This window comes from Heterodontus francisci, chromosome 17 (genome assembly GCF_036365525.1).
Source record: "Heterodontus francisci isolate sHetFra1 chromosome 17, sHetFra1.hap1, whole genome shotgun sequence".
NCBI classification, from domain to species: domain Eukaryota; kingdom Metazoa; phylum Chordata; class Chondrichthyes; order Heterodontiformes; family Heterodontidae; genus Heterodontus; species Heterodontus francisci.
Genome location: NC_090387.1, coordinates 90,896,721 through 90,912,477, shown reverse-complemented (window position 1 = coordinate 90,912,477; position 15,757 = coordinate 90,896,721).

The following is a 15,757-nucleotide window of genomic DNA, read 5'->3' as shown; positions in this document are numbered from 1 at the left end:
ATTTGTCTTGTGCAGGCTCTGTCCTAATTTGTAGCTACTGTTAGGGGGTCTATAAACTACTCCCACCAGTGACTTCTTTCCTTTGCAACTTCTTATCTCTACCCAATCTGATTCTACTCCATGAACTTCTGAACCAAGATCATTTTTCACAGTTGTACTGATAGCATCATATATTAACAGAACTATGCCAACTCCTTTTCCTTTTCCCCCATCCTTCCGAAATGTCAAATACCCTTGAATATTCAGGTCCCATGCTAATATATCACCCCAACACCATGAGTTCATATCTTGTGTAGTAACCTTTTGTAGAGCGCCTTATCAAATGCCTTTGGAAATCCAAATGCACTACATCTACTGGTTTCCCTTTATCCAGCCTGCTTGTTACATCCTCAAAGAGCTCTAGTAAATTTGTCAAACACGATTTCCCTTTCACAAAATTATATTGACTCTGCCTGATGGTATTGCGATTTTCTAGTTGTCTTGCTACTCACTCTTCAATAATAGATTCCAGCATTTCCCAATGATAGACATTAGGATAACTGGCCGATATTTTCCAGCTTTCTGTCTCCCTCCTTTCTTGAACAGAGGTGTTACATTGGCATTTCCTCCAATCCATTGAGACTGATGGTGAGGGAGTCCAGAACCACGGGTCATAGTCTAAGGATACGGGGTCAACTTTTCAGGACTGAGATGCAGAGAAATTTATTCACCCAGAGAGTGGTGAGCCTGTTGAATTTGCTATCACAGAAAACAGTTGAGGCCAAAATGTTGAATGTTTTCAAGAAGGAGTTAGATATAGCTCTTGGGGTGAAAGGTATCAAAGGATATGGGTGGAAAGCGGGAACAGGTTATTGAGTTGGATGATCAGCCATGATCATTATGAATGACAGAGCAGGCTCGAAGGGCCGAATGGCCTACGATGTCACTTTCCATCTTGATGAAGAATTCTATCATATTATGGTGGCTCGTTGCAAAGAAGTCTCGCACCACTAGATTGTCAATTATTCCTATCTCATTACACAATATGATGGTGGGGAAACCTTTAGAGCTGTAATAATGCACAAGAAAATACTTGATCATTTGGAAAATATGGGTTCAAAAATAACACAAGCACTGATTTGTTAAAGGAAAATCATGTTTGAAAAACTTTATTGAGTTAGTTAATAAGGGTAGATGAAGGTTAAAGTCGTGGAAATTAATTTTAAAAGGCTTTTGATAAAGTGCCACATCCGAGACCTATTAACAAATTTGAAGCCCATACCATTAAAGTGACAGTGACAGTACTAAATGTAACAGGCTTTGGGGCAGAAAGCAATTTGTAGTAATGAACAGTTTTTCTTCAGGCTGAAGGAAAGTTTATAGTGGTATACCCCAAGGGTGGTATTAGCATTACAGCTGTTTTTGATGTATATTAATGACATGGATTTGAGTCGACAGGGCATAATTTCAAAACTTACAGAAGAATCAAAGCTTGGAAATGTAATAAATGGGAGATAGTAAACTTCAGGTGGATGGAGACAGATTGATGAAATGAGCATCAGTAAAGCAATGTATTTTTGAAATAAGAATGAGGAGAGACAATATGAATGAATATGGTACAATTTTAAAGGGTTTGCAGGAACAGAGAGATCTGGTGGCTGACGTGCTCATATATTTGCAGATGGCAGGATAAGCTAATAAGGATGCAAGAACGATGCTTATAGAATCCAAAATTAAGGACGTTAGGTGAACCTTGCACAAATCAATGGTTGGCATGAACTGGAGTATTGTATTCAATTTCTACCATCACAATTTAAGATGGTATCAAGGCCTTCGAGAGGGTATAGAGGAGATTTAGTGGAATTAAACTAGGGATGTGGGACTTTAACTATCTGGAGAAACTGGAGAAGCCGAGATCATTTTCATTAGTGCATAGAAGATGAAGGGAGATTTAAAGGAGATGTTCAGAATTATGAGGGTTTTGGACAATGTAGATAGGTAGAAATTGATAGGTCTCCACTGATAGAACGGTGGGAAACCAGAGGGTATGATTTCAAATAACTTGTTTACACAGTGAGTTGTTATAAAATGGATGCTTTTCCTGATATGGTGATGGCAGCAGTTTCAATAGTAACTTTCAAAACGGATTTCAATGTTTAGAGAGGAGAAAAGTAGCAAGTCTCTGTGGAAAGAATAGGCAAACTAATTGGAAAGCTTTTTAGATTCTGTGATACTATCCAAGGATTGTCTTCGTAACAGAATCCATTGAGGTCGCATTGGACTTCGAAGCTATAGTTCAAACCGTTTGAGAATAATATTGATGTTGTTCTGAATCATACAACATAGAACACTACAGCCTACAGGCAGAGACGATTTTAATCTCACCAACAAGCGATGCATTGGAACCGAAGTTGCAGTGTCTAAATCACTGGACTGCCCCGATATTGCACTGGGAATTGGTGTGGATTGATGCTGTTGAATGTCAGGGGAGATGGTTACATTCTCTCTTGTTGAAGACGTTAATTGCCTGGCACTTGTGTGATGTGAATGTTACTTGTCACCTATCACCGCTCTGACCTTGTGTTGGAGTGAAGTTCATTGATGAAGCAGCTGAAGATGGTTGGGCCTCGGACACTACCCTGCAGAACTCCAACAGTGATGTCCTGGAGCTGAGATGTTTGACCTCCAACAACCACAACCATCTTCCTTTGCTCTAGGTATGATTCCAGGAAGTGGAGGATTCCCCCCCTGTTTCCAATTGACTTCAATTTTTCTAGGGCTGCTAGATTCCACTTTTGGGTCAAATGCTGCCTTAATGTCAAGGGCTGTCACTCTCAGTTCACATTAGGGATTCAACTCTTTGTCCATGTTTGGACCAAGGCTGTAATGAGGTCTGAAGAGTTCCTGGGGAACTCAAGCTATGCATCAGTGAGCAGGTTGTTGTTGCCACTTGCTAGCACTGTCAACAACATCTTCCACCATTTTGCTGTTGATTGAGAGTAGACTGATGGGGCAGTAATTGTCTGGATTGGATTTGTCCTGCTCTTTCCGGATAGCACTTACCTGGGCAATTTTCCAGTTGCCTGTGTTGCAGCCGTACTGGAGTAGCTTGGCTAATGGCACAGCTAATTCTGAAGCAGCACTCTTCAGTACTCCAGTCAGGATGTTGTCAAGGCCCATTATCCAGTGCCTTCAGCCATTTCGTGATATCACAAAGAGTAAACCAAATTGTCTGCTTATAGAAAGACAGAAAATTAATTTATGTGGATGGAAGTGTGACATATATGAGAATGTCAACAGAAAAGGAAAGTGTAGTGATAGGAACATGGTTGGTGAGAACAGCATCCAAAAATAGAACTCTGCCTACATGAAAGGGGAGAATAAGGCTGCAATGTAATAGAGAAAAGCAAAGATGTCATACTGGCACCTTCATCACTTGGATTACAGGATGTACGAAATAACTTCACTGTATGATGAAGAATGTCATGTTATTCTCTCTGACAAAGTTGTGACTCACATTCCATTTGTTACACCAGTATCTGACCCACTGTTCTAACAGTTCAAACTAATATGGGTGTGTTGTATCAAAGGTGGAATTGGGATTATCACCGGGTCTGCATGAAGGCAGCAAAATTGGGTCCCGAGTGGTGATAGAGCTCCCACAGCCTCACAACGATCTCTGTAAAACATAATCATACAGCACAGAATGAGGCCATTCGGTACATCGTGTCTGCCTGGGCTCTGAAAGACCGATCCAATTAGTGCCACTCTCCTGATCTTTCTCCTTCGTGATGTAATTTATTTTCCTTTTCAAATATACATCTAATTACCTTTTGAAAGGGATATTGAATGTACTTCCACTAAACTTTCATGTCGTGCATTCCAGATCATCATAACTTGCTGTGTAATACAAATTCTTTTCAACTTTTCTGCCTCCTTTGGCAATTATGTAAAATTTGTGATCTCTGGGCACCGATCCACCTACAAGTGGAAACAACTTTTGCTTACTCTATCAAAACTACTCAGAATTGTTAAGACCGGGTGAGAAAGATGTCTGGGGTTCCCTTTCTGCCTTCACCTGGTCTTATCACAACAGGGTTTCATTTTAAACACACTGTTTTATTGGTTGCAGTCTCATTTGCTGCATTCTATTACTATGGGCTTGCTTGCCCCACTCAAGGGGTATGGGGTTAGAGTCATAGAGTTATACAGCACAGATACAGGCCCTTTGGCCCATCGTGTTTGTGCCAGCCATCTGCACCTAACTATTCTAATCCCATTTTCCAGCACTTGACCTATAGCCTTGTACGGAATGACGTTTCAAGTACTCATCTAAATACTTCTTAAATGTTGTGAGGGTTCTGCCTCTACCATCCCTTCAGGCAGTGCGTTCCAGATTCCAACCACCCTCTGGGTGAAAATATTTTTCCTCAAATCCCCTCGAAACCTCCTTCCCCTCGAAACCTCCTTCCCCTTACCTTAAATCTATGCCCCCTGGTTATTGGCCCCTCTACTGAGGGAAAATGTTTCTTCCGATCTAACCTATCAATGCCCCTCATAATTTTGTATACCTCAATCATATCCCCCCTCATCCTTCTCTGCTCTCAGGAAAACAATCCTAGCCTTTTCAGTCTCTCTTCATAGCTGAAATGCTCCAGCCCAGGCAACATCCTGGTGAATCTCCTCTGCACCCTCTCCAGTGCAATCACATCCTTCCTATAGTGTGGTGCACAGAACTGTACACAGTACTCCAGCTGTGGTCTAACTACCATTTTATACAGCTCCATCATAACCTCCCTGCTCATATATTCTATGCCTCAGCTAATAAAGGCAAGTACTCCATATGCCTTCCTAACCACCTTATCTACCTGGGCTGCTGCCTTCAATGATCTATGGACAAGAGCACCTTCCTTCTTGGCTAGAGGAGGGCCCCCATGTCTCTTGCTTTTCTTTCTCTCCCAGGACTGCTGGGGCTCCTATCACCTTCCCACCCTTTGTCCTTTTCGGATTTGTGCGGGTGAGTGGGAAAAGGTTCTCCCCGGGAAACCAACTTATAAATTAAAACAAACTCATCAGGCAGAACAGCCGCTTGCTGGGCTCTCTGGACCTGCTGCTCCTCTACATGGGTCTTTATGGAGAGTGGGAGAGAGTTTTTAAATTCCTGCAACAAAACTACTCCCATGAGATTCTCATAGCTGAGCTTTAAGAGCCCTCAGGCACTGGTCAACAGAAAGCTACTTGCTTCTTTCAAACTCCAGATAAGTTTGATTAACTTGCTTCTTAAGGGTTCTAAACTTTTGGCGATAGGCTTTGGGTACTAATTCAACTGCCCCGAGAAGAGCATTTTTGGTCAGTTCATAATTTGATGAACTTTCATCTGGCAACAGGAAATAAACCTCATGGGCATTTCCGGTTAGCTTGCTTTAAAGCAAAAGAGGCCAGATCTCAGCTGGCCATTTTAGCTGCCTTACCAGTTTCTCAAAGGACACAAAACACCTTCTACATCTTCCTCATTGAATTTTGGAATTAGCTGAGCTAGTTTGAACAATTCTGTATCTAGCCCTGAATTATGCTCCTCCATATTGGCCATGCTTTCACTGGGGTTACACTGTCGCCCTCTAGTTAGCTCAAGCTGCTTCAGCTCTCTTTCTTCACATTCTTTCTGGAATATTCTTTCTCTTTTTCTCTCCCCTCTCCCTCGTTCCTTCTTCTGTCTTTCATTTTCTTCACGTTCCTTCTGGAAGGTGCTTTCTTTCTCCCTCTCTGTTTCCTCAAATTCAAGTTTCCTCTGTTCCAATTGTATCTTTGCCAGCAATACCCTGTCGGAGTCTGCTTCTAACCCTGTTTCTCTTTCTTCAGATTCAATGGTTGGCCACTGGTCTTAAGGGTTCAGACTTCCTCGCTTTGCCATGTACAGTGATCACACACTGCTCAGCCATTTTCCTCAACTCCTCCATAGACAGTGCTTTCAACTTATTCCAAGTTACTTCACCCTGGCTTGGAGAGCTACTCACTTTCGCTGCAGAGATGTTAGTATTCAAGCACACACAACCACAAGCAAACCTGTTTTGAAATCTTGCTCTTTTTTGACTGGGAACAATTTGGCTTCCCACTTCCAATTTCTCTCATTTGTCTGTGGGTCAATTCGAGACACTAGCACCCAAATTCCTGTTACAATCAGGTGGGAAAGAAGTCTAGGGCTCGCTTTCAGCCTTCACCTGGTCTTACTGTAGACAGGATTTAATTTTAAACGCACTGTTTTTAGCTCCCCCTTGTTGAATCCTTGTTCGTGCTTTCGAATTATAAGGCAAAGAAACCAGCACAAACAGGCTTCCTTCGATTTAAAGAAAAGTTGAATTTTATTAAACTTAAACTTCGCACGTTTGCCGTAGGTGGTCAAAGCTGACTCAAAGATGGCGTCTCTGATGTGGGCCCACTTGGTCTCAGCATCCCCTGTGGGAGTGTTTTGAAGGGCTGTTACAAGTGAATTTAGAAATTTTTGTAACAGCTGTGGATTAGAAATTCTGCTCGTGTTGATGCGCGGGTGGCCCTTCTGCTTGGAATTTAGATTTTTTTATTTAGGATTAGAAATACAGCACTGAAACAAACCCTTCAGCCCACCGAGTCTGTGCCGACCATTAACCACCCATTTATACTAATCCTACACTAATCCCATATTCCTACCACATCCTCACCTGTCCCTATATTCCCCTACCACCTACCTATACGAGGGGCAATTTATAATGGCCGATTTACGTATCAACCTGCAAGTCTTTTGGCTGTGGGAGGAAACCGGAGCACCCAGAGGAAACTCACACAGACACAGGGAGAACTTGCAAATTCCACACAGGCAGTGCACAGAATTGAACCCGGGTCGCTGGAGCTGTGAGGCTGCGGTGCTAACCACTGCGCCACTGATGCAACTTCTTTGGTCTGAGTCTAACCTTGCTGCACACCAGCGAGTGGTCGGTGTCGCAGTCCGCACTGTGGAAGCTGCATGTGATTTGAACACTGTTTAAGGAGGCTCGCCTTGTGACGATGAGGTCTAGCTGGTGCCAACGACGCGATCTTGGGTGCCTCCATGAAACCTGGTGACAGGGTTTAGTGTGAAAGAACGAGTTGGTGATGCAGAGGTTATGATAGGTACACAACTCAAGCAGTCTCTGCCCGTTCTCATTCATCCTTCCAATGCCATAGCGCCCAAGGTAGGAGGGTCATGAGTCATGGTCGGCCCCAACCCTGGCATAAAAGTCCCCCAGCAGGAATAGGTGTTCGGTGTTGGGGATGCTACTAATGATATTATGGAGTTCCTCGTAGAACTGGTCTTTAGCTTCAGGAGGGGAGCAGAGTGTTGGAGCATGGATGCTGAGTAGGTATACTGGACCAGAGGCGGTGAGCAGTCGGATGGACAGTATGCGTTCCGAGCCATTTGAAGGAGGGCTCTATCATGTTGAGCAAGGAGTTTCTGATGGCGAAGCCCACTCCATGCTGTCTTGGTTCTTCAGGATCCCTACCCTGCCAGAAGAAGGTGTAGTCTTGCTCTGCTAGAGATCCACCGCGGGAAGGCGTGTCTCCTGAAGTGCTGCAATGTCTACATTGAGTCTACTGAGCTCGTTGTTAATGATGGCGGTCTTCCGAGAATCGTTGATTTGTGTAAGGTCTTCCAACAGGCCAGGACACATAGTTCTGACGTTCCAGCTTGCAAAGCGAAGGGCTGGTACCTTCTTTCCTTTTTTCATGTTGTTTGGTGCGGTGTTGCAGTCCACTTGTCGGGCAATGACCCTGAGCTCCAAGCACCCATTGAAGCAGGCGGACTGTGGCGATACAGAACCTTATTGACCGGGGGCTGCCCGGTTTGAGGCGGGTGGTAGCTGTCCAGTGAGGTGCGATGACCTCTCCCACCGACAAAGGCAACCCATGGCGCCCAATCTCTACGCCAATTGAGCTGGACTTACAACACGGAAGGCAGCAGTTATGGGTTATTTCAGTCGCTGTGAGGTGACTATGGAGTGACCTCTCCATGGCGCATGCCTGGGTGAATGTATGGAGGTTGAGAGTTGCCCAAGCGTCAAAACCCCCCTCTCTGCCTTTCTGGTGGGGTCCAAAGGAGTGCAGACCACGACGTTTGGCACCGGTATGGCTGCAGGAACTGCCGGAAGCATGCCAAGGGTGACACATGACCGCCTACGGGGTTCCGCTCCGGATTTTCTGTTAGGGTTTACGAAGTCAAAATCACACACATGTGGCCACACTGCAGTCAATGACATGTCCTTCAGTCAGAGTGCTGATCACAACTGATCATTCTTTTTCTCCTGCAGGTGAAACACAGGACTGGCCAGGCAGTGTCTCTGGGGCACATCCGTCCACTTTTGAGGAGGTTGAGCGGACCTCAGAGGGTGCAGCGTTATCCTCTCCACGCACCAAGCACCAGCACACAGGCAGTAACCTCGGTTGGGCTGTTAGCCTGCTCCGATTCATGCTCACAATCTGGTGCCAGTGCCACACAGTGCCGGACCAGCTGGCAGAGGCAGTATCGGCCGAAGCCTCTGACACTCGGAGGACTATGGGAGGTCAGGCCAGTGCTGAACCCATGTTGATGATGAGCCTCTGAGGACATCCATTCAATGGGAGATGTTGCAGGTGCAGTGTGAGGTGCGGGGAGATCTGGCAGAGTTACCAGAGATGATGCATGCTCTGGCTTGGACTTTGGAGATCTCCATCCAGGCCACGAGTACCACACAGTCCCTGTCCTCTGACCATCTGGCTTCCTTCATTGACAGATTGGTGCCTGCCGTGGTGGGCCCGATCCTGGAGGTCCTGCAGAAACTCACAGAGAAAGTGATGAGGCTCCAACTACATCCGGAAGCTGCTCATCCCTCTGAGGTCAGCAGGGTGGCCTGATTGAGCCTCGAAGGGCACAGGGGCAGCAGCAGTGTTTATATGGGGTGTCCTCTCAGGGCACTTCTGATATATTCAGCAGCTCCTTGTCCTCTCCGCCAGTGACATCAGCACTTCATAATCCCAGGGTGTCAGAGGGTGGTCCTGAGACTGCTCAAGATCACCTCAACATGCCGGAGCCCTCACGGCCTCGGGCAGGCAAAGGATGCCTGTTAAATTCATCCAAAGTCACGGTGCATCCTGAACAGTCATCGGCCTCTGCCGTGGCTGGCGGCGAAGGGTCGTCCACATGGGTGAGCACTCGCAAACGGTTCAAACAATCACAATAAATGCACTACGGGGTCACTGGTGTGTTTGTAAATATTTATTTGTTGTTATTACTCATCAGAAATTTCTACATTTTTCACTTGGCATTTTAATTTTCATCTGTCACAAGTCAATGCTGATGTTTTAGACGATCTGGTTGTTCTGCATGAGAAGGATATTAGGGGAGGTGACACATTCGGTCCTTGTGGTGTTTGAGAGAAAGGTCGGCAATTGCAGCTGAGATTTCCCCCGAAGGTGAGTACTTCTGTGCTTCCAGCTGATGTGAATGCCTCATTTCAGACTGATATGTCAATCCCTGGGTGATGAGCCTCCGTTCAGGAGAAATGCCTGAGTATTAGGGCCTACCTTGCACTCAATTACTGCAAACCTCCAGCTCCTTCCCCTCAACGTTCATGTGGCTGTGCCCCCTCTTCCTCATCCTCAGCCGTTCCATCATCCTCATCTGAGGATGCCTCGCACTGAACAATATCCTCACCCTCCAGGGCCTCCCCCCTCTGCAGCTTCAGGTTATGTAAAGAGCAGCAGATGACAGCAATGCGTGATACCCTTTCTGTCGAGTACTATAGGGCACCACCTGAGTGATTGAGACAGCTAAATCTCATTTTCAGCAGACCTATGGTCTGCTCAATGGTGACTCTGGTGGTCACATGGCTCACACTCTACCATTCCTCGGCTTCATTCTGTGTGTTCCTGGAAGGCTGGGAGTTCTGGAGAATGAATGCATCGTGCCACCTTCCAGGATAATGAGCACACACCTGCAGTACACTCTTATGATGGTCACAGACAAGTTGCACATTCATTGAGTGAAATGCCTTTCGATTAATGAAGGCCCCTGACAGACCTGCACGTGCTCTAATGGCCACATGTGTGCAGTGAATTACACCTTGGACCATGGGGAACCCAGCGACAACACTGATGCCTCTGGCTCTCTTGGCCTGACTGGCGGAGTCTGTCTGAAACTTGATGAACAGGTTGGCATGTCTGAATATGGCATCAGTTACCACCTTAATGCAGTGCTGCACTGATGACTGTGAGACTCCTCACATGTCTCCTGATGAAGCCTGGAAGGAGCCTGATGCATAGACGTTCAGAGTGACTGTTCACTTCAGTCTGACCAGTATTGGATGGCCACCCACACAGTTGGAAGTGACCTCCGCTGCCATCACCTCACACAGAGATGTGGCTGTCTCCCGTGATAGGCGCAGTCTTCTTCGGTACTGGTGCTTTGACATTTGCAGAAAGCTGAACTGTGGGTGGTAGACCCTGCCTACTGGGTAGGCTCGCCTGCTCACTGCTGGTTGCCCGCAGCGCACTCTGTAACCATCTGCCCCTCCCTCATTACCAGGCTGCACTTGGCCAGTAAGTTGCTAATTTCCCTGGCCAGTTTTCCTCCTGTCCCTCCGTGTGGCCTCGTCTTCCTCAGTAGTCAAGCCACCTCCAGAGCGGACAATTCCCTGGCTGCAGTGTCCCAGAGATGTTATGAGGACAGGTATTTGCAACCTGCTGTAAGGACAGGTGCTCACAATCCCCCTCCTCTACACAGAATAAATCAGTGATGCTGTGGCCCTACCAGAAGTTTGAAACACTCAGGTGAACCCTGGTGAACCAGCAAAAACAGCCCCAACCTTCAAAACAGTGCACAAATCCATCAGAGTAATGAAAAATCCAGTACAAAGAACAAAGAACAAAGATAATTACAGCACAGGAACAGGCCCTTCGGCCCTCCAAGCCTGCGCCGATCCAGATCCTCTCTCTAAACATGTCGCCTATTTTCTAAGCTTCTGTATCTCTTTTCTTCCTGCCCATTCATGTATCTGTCTAGATACATCTTAAAAGACTCCATCGTGCCCGCATCTACCACCTCCGCTGGCAATGCGTTCCAGGTGCCCACCACCCTCTGCGTAAAGAACTTTCCACGCATATCCCCCCTAAACTTTTCCCCTTTCACTTTGAACTCGTGTCTTCTAGTAATTGAAACCCCCACTCTGGGAAAAAGCTTCTTGCTATCCACCCTGTCTATACCTCTCATGATTTTGTACACCTCAATCAGGTCCCCCCTCAACCTCCGTCTTTCTAATGAAAATAATCCTAATCTACTCAACCTCTCTTCATAGCTAGCGCCCTCCATACCAGGCAACATCCTGGTGAACCTCCTCTGCACCCTTTCCAAAGCATCCACATCCTTTTGATAATGTGGCGACCAGAACTGTACGCAGTATTCCAAATGTGGCCGAACCAAAGTCCTATACAACTGTAACATGACCTGCCAACTCTTGTACTCAATGCCCCGTCCGATGAAGGAAAGCATGCCGTATGCCTTCTTGACCACTCTATTTACCTGCGTTGCCACCTTCAGGGAACAGTGGACCTGAACACCCAAATCTCTCTGGACATCAATTTTCCCCAGGACTTTTCCATTTACTGTATAGTTCACTCTTGAATTGGATCTTCCAAAATGCATCACCTCGCATTTGTCCTGATTGAACTCCATCTGCCATTTCTCTGCCCAACTCTCCAATCTATCTATGTTCTGCTGTATTCTCTGACAGTCCCCTTCACTATCTGCTACTCCACCAATCTTAGTGTCGTCTGCAAATTTGCTAATCAGTCCACCTATACTTTCCTCCAAATCATTAATGTATATCACAAACAACAGTGGTCCCAGCACGGATCCCTGTGGAACACCACTGGTCACACGTCTCTATTTTGAGAAACTCCCTTCTACTGCTACTCTCTGTCTCCTGTTGCCCAGCCAGTTCTTTATCCATCTAGCTAGTACACCTTGGACCCCAAGCACCTTCACTTTCTCCATCAGCCTGCCATGGGGAACCTTATCAAACGCCTTACTGAAGTCCATGTATATGACATCGACAGCCCTTCCGTCATCAATCAACTTTGTCACTTCCTCAAAGAATTCTATTAAGTTGGTTAGACATGACCTTCCCTGCACAAAACCATGTTGCCTATCACTGATGAGCCCATTTTCTTCCAAATGGGAATAGATCCTATCCCTCAGTATCTTCTCCAGCAGCTTCCCTACCACTGACGTCAGACTCACCGGTCTATAATTTCCTGGATTATCCCTGCTACCCTTCTTAAACAAGGGGACAACATTAGCAATTCTCCAGTCCTCCGGGACCTCACCCGTGTTTAAGGATGCTGCAAAGATATCTGTTAAGGCCCCAGCTATTTCCTCTCTCGCTTCCCTCAGTAACCTGGGATAGATCCCATCCGGACCTGGGGACTTGTCCACCTTAATGCCCTTTAGAATACCCAACACTTCCTCCCTCCTTATGCCGACTTGACCTAGAGTAATCAAACATCTGTTCCTAACCTCAACATCCGTCATGTCCCTCTCCTCGGTGAATACCGATGCAAAGTACTCGTTTAGAATCTCACCCATTTTCTCTGAGTCCAAGCATAACATTCCTCCTTTGTCCTTTAGTGGGCCAATCCTTTCTCTAGTTACCCTCTTTCTCCTTATATATGAATCCAACTCCTTCACAGATATACTGGTTGCTGCTCTTTTAAAGCTGCCGGGTTCCTGACTTCCCCTTCGACGTGTTTGACAGCCGTAAAATGTGACAGACGACGTAAAATGCCTGTCAATTGAATTTTAGATGACCTCAATTGGTCCTTAATTGCTGCAAAGCAGATGGCGGACAGTGCGTCGATCTCGATCTCGCCCGCCTGTTGTCCGACCTCCGTAAAATGGGGATTGGGCAGCGTGACATCGGAGACCCAGCCCGATGTCATCACTCGCCATTTTCTGCCTCAGCCACCTTGGAGGAGGCCCTTTTTGTGCAGGTAAAATTCTGGCCATCGACAGGTTAAGTTGTGGGCAATAAGATGGCAGATGGAGCATAATATAGTGAAGTGTGAATTTATTCTCTCTGGTCGTAATAATAGAAAGGCAAAATATTTATACAAGGTGTGAAACTTGTAATTGTTGCTGTTTAAAGAGACTGGGGTGTGCTCACACAAGAAATACAAAAGTTAACATGCAGTGCAGCAAGCAATGAGGAAGGCAAATGGCATGTTGGCCTTTCTTGCAAGAGGATTGGCAGACAGGAATAAAGAAGTCTTGCTACAATTGTGCAGGGTTTTTGTGAGAACACATCAGAAGTACTGTGTGCAGTTTTGGTCTCCACATTTAAGAAAGGATATATTTGCATTGGAGGCTGTGCAGCGAAGGTTCACTAAATTATAAGAAAGCATTTGATAAAGTACCACATAAAAGGCTGGTTAACAATATCGAGGCTCATGGAATAGGCAGGTCAGTGTCCAATTGGATAAAAAAAATTGTCTTAAGGACAAAAAGTAGTGAATCACGGTAAATGGCTGTTTCTCAGACTGCAGCGTGGTAGACAGTGGTGTTCCCCAAGGGTCAGTGCTCAGACCACTATATATAAATGACTTGGATCTTGGAATACAGAGTCGAATTTCAAAATTTGCCAATGAGACCAAATTGGAGGAGTGGCAAAACAGTGAGTATGATAGGAACTGACTGCAACAGGACATAGATAGGCCAACACAATGGGCAGGCAAGTAGCAGATGGAATCTAATACAGATAAGTGTGACGTGATGCATTTTGGCAGCAGGGATAGGGTGAGACAATAACGACTTAATGACACAGTTCTAAAGAGTGCGCAGGAATAGAGAGACCTGGGGGTCCATGTGCATCGATCTTTGAATGTGGCAGGACATACTGAGTCAGTGGTTAGTTAGTGAAAGCCTATGTGATCTTGGGCTTCAGAATTCGAGACATAGAGTACAAAAGCAGGGAAGTGATGCTAAACCTTTATAAAGCTCTGGTTAGGCAGCAAGTACAGTATTGCATCCACTTCTGGTCACCACACTTTAGGAAATATGTGAGTGTCCTTGAGAGGGTGCAGTAGAGATTTACCAGAATGGTTCCAGCAATGGGTGTTTTAATTACACGGTTAGAGTGGAAAAGCTGGGTTTTTCTCCTTGGAGCAAAGGGAATTGAGGGGAGTTATAACAGAAGTGTATAAGATTCTGACAGGCTTAGAAAAGTTAGACAAGGAAAAACTGTTCCCATTAACTGATGGTACAAGGACTAGGGGTTTGGGCAAGAGTTGCAGGGGGAATATGAGGAAGAACTTTTTAATGCAGTGAGTGATAATGACCTGGAACTGGCTGCCTACGAGGTTGGTGGAAGCAGAGACAATCAATGATTTCAAAAGGAAATTGGATGTATACTTGAAGGAAATAAACTTACAGGAATACGAGGATTGACCAGAGGAATCGGACTGACGGGTTTGTTCTGCAGAGAGCTGGGATGGACACGATGGACTGAATGGCCTCTTCTGTGCTGTAAATGTCTCTGACTCTATGGGCTGCATTTTATGTGGCCACCGCTGAGTGTGGCGGCAGCTTTAAAAGATGGCGGACCCAATATGCGGCTTTCACTCTGCGGAGGAACCGCGATATGAACAGGGCTGGGGTGTTCGCCCTCACCTCCGATGACATGGAGGGGGCAGGAGAACTGTCCCTGGCAACAACATCAGGTGCCAATGCGCAGGCACTGGCACCATTTTTGAAGGGCTTAGAACCCAAAATGACAGTCTGAATTTTTAAAGTCACAGTGCTTTCAAAAAGTATTGAAAATAATTACTCTTTCATCCCCTCTCCTACTCTGGCCCCCCAAGGCCTTACATTTAATTCCTTGCCCATTCAGCACCCCCCAAATACTTACCTTAACTACGTAACCTTCCCCCACAACCAAGTTCATAAACTGTAACCCTCAACCCCTTCCCACAGTTACTGTGCCTCATTTCCCCGGACGGGGAACCGAAGGGGCGTCAATTGGCGGCACAGTGGCGCAGTGGTTAGCACTGCAGCCTCACAGCTCCAGGGACCCGGGTTCGATTCTGGGCACTGCCTGTGTGGAGTTTGCAAGTTCTCCCTGTGTCTGCGTGGGTTTTCTCCGGGTGCTCCGGTTTCCTCCCACAAGCCAAAAGACTTGCAGGTTGGTAGGTAAATTGGCCATTATAAATTGTCACTAGTATAGGTAGGTGGTAGGGAAATATAGGGACAGATGGGGATGTTTGGTTGGAATATGGGATTAGTGTAGGATTAGTATAAATGGGTGGTTGATGGTCGGCACAGACTCGGTGGGCCGAAGGGCCTGTTTCAGTGCTGTATCTCTAATCTAAAAAAAAAAAAATTCCAGCCACCAGAATGAAGATCGCGGCGGCTCATCAGGAGGCGATGGGACCATCATTAAGTCAGGTAAGTAAATTTATTTCCATATTAAAATTGAGGTCCTGTCGCTGAGCGGTGGGGAGGCCACCACGAGGCCTCGTCACTGCTGTCAGGATTAAAAGTCCATTGTGGGCCTCGTCTGGGGCAATCTTCATGCCTCCCCCCACCACAACGGATCCAGGCATCGAGGGCTCGATAAAATCCTGCCCAATGACTATCTTCTGAAAGCAGCAACTGATGCGAAATTAATTGTTAATCTTAAATGTAAGATTGATATATTTTTGTTATTCAAAGGTATTAGGGAAATGGGGCAAAGATGCACAT